The sequence below is a fragment of the Triticum aestivum genome, chromosome 2B (genome assembly GCF_018294505.1).
Source record: "Triticum aestivum cultivar Chinese Spring chromosome 2B, IWGSC CS RefSeq v2.1, whole genome shotgun sequence".
Lineage (NCBI taxonomy): Eukaryota > Viridiplantae > Streptophyta > Magnoliopsida > Poales > Poaceae > Triticum > Triticum aestivum.
The window spans coordinates 384766534-384768781 of NC_057798.1; positions in this window are offsets into that span (position 1 = coordinate 384766534).

Consider the following 2248-nt stretch of genomic DNA (forward strand, 5'->3'; position numbering starts at 1 on the left):
GGGTAACTGGATTTGGTTTATGCAACAACTTCATAGGGCAACAGGACATCTTCAAACTCTAGCTATTTGTACCGATGCATGCAAAGGGTTAGAGAATGCAGTTAAAATTGTGTTCCCTCAAGCTGAGCAAAGGGAATGCTTTAGGCATCTAATGGCAAACTTCAAAAAGAAGTTTCACAGAGATGTTTTTTGTCGCATGTGGCCAGCAGCCAAGGCTTATCGTCTGGAAACATTTAATTATCATATGGGCAAGATATTTGAAGATGAACCTGCAGTGAGTACCTACTTGTGTACCTATCATAACTTAAAGTGGATGAGATGTGACTTCAACACAGAAAAAAAATGTGATTACATTCACAATAATCTAGCTGAGTGCTTCAATAGCTGGATCAAAGGAACAAAGGAGCTGCCCATGGATGAGCTAGCCGATGCAATAAGAGAGAAAATTATGATACTTGTTTATAGAAGGAGAAGGATTGGGAAAATGCTCCAGGGAGAGATATTGCCTGCCATCATTCAACAAATAAATAATAGAACTAGGCAACTTGACCATTTGGTTGTTGGAAGATCAACCGGAGAAAGTTGTGAGGTCAAGGACACTAGCAAGAATAATCTTAGGCATGTTGTGAAGATAGGCAGCCGTGAGTGCACTTGCCTAGAATGGCAACACACTGGAAAGCCATGTGAGCATGCACTTGCATTCCTTATAGAGACGGCAGATGTAAACTTTCAACCATATGTACATGAATACTACTCTGTGAGTAGGTTCCGGGCTGCCTATGCTGGAGAGATTGAACCAATCACGGACAAGTCTCAATGGCCTCATGTTAATCTAGATTTTGAGATGGTGCCACCGGATTTAAAGAGCTCCGTTGGGAGACGGAGGAAGCAGAGAATCAAAAGTTGCCTTGAAGACGGTGGTGGCAACAAACGAAAGAAAAAAGATGATAATGGCAAAACAAATGACCAAGAAGGAGGTGACAAAGAGAAGGAAAAGGAAAAGGAAAAGGAAAAGGAAAAAGAAAAGAAGAGATTTGGCAGCAAAAATAGGTGCAAAGAATGTGGGATATTGGGGCACAGGAAAGCAACTTGCAAAAAAAATGAAGCTAAAGAGAGGTAAGCCATACACTAGTATCTCCTTTATATTAGTATCAAATTAGTACTATTAAACCATTTCTAACATCCGGTGTGATTGAACTTTCTAGTGATGTGTCTGCTCACGAGCTCGCTCCAGTTGTTGTTGCGACACCTACACGCACAACAACAATCACACTGCCTCCCAGCCTTCATAACAGCCCTGGGCCTATCACAAGGAGGTTCCTACTAAATTTGTCATATGCACATTTGATTCATGCAAAAGAAAAATCCTACTTTTATAACATTGGTGTGTAAACATGCAGGAGGCTTGCTATGGCCATAGCTGGAGACGATGCATCACGGCCATCTGGGACAAGTACTGTTAATTCTACAGCATCACCTACTTCTCACTTCCCTTCACGCTCTACGGCATGCAAGAAAAAACTGACCACAAAGAGGAAGAAGCTCTAATTTTAGTGCATTCAATTCTATTTTAAATTCGTAGAGGTGTTGAAATTTGTCAATTTCAAAGATATTGGCTCAGAAAAATATATATTTTTGCTTGATGTAAACTCGGATTAATTTATCATGTCACTTGAACCAAGCAACCTTTTTGTGGCATCAGTTCGTGATTTCGGTGTGATATATTCTCTCAATTCCATGTGCTAAGTGAACATATGTTGTCAGTCTTTTTTTTAATCTATGAAGATGTTATATGCTGTCAATTTCCAACGAAATGCATATGCCAGGATGCACATCATATATATAGATCTCTGACCAGTGACTAAAGAGATCCAGCAAAAGATGAAGCATATATATTTTCAGTGTGATATAATTAAAGTCTGAAGCATCTGGAGGAGATAACTGAACAAAGCATTTTATATAATGTACCCAGCTCCATGATTGAAGCAGTACCAGCTGATAGGGTAATTAGTACTATCAACACTGTCGTCCAGCCATAGCTATTACCGGCAACGCAACGAGCTGACACACAACAAAATTGTAAATCCATGAATCATTGGAAGAAGGTAATTTTTACCAACAACGAGCGCGCCATCTGCCGAGCTGCAGCTGGAGCCCGGAACCCGCCGGTTCGCCGAGCTGCAGCGGGAGTCGCCGCGGCGGGCCGCCGAGCTGCAGCGGGAGCCGCCGCCCCGGGCCGAGGAGCTGC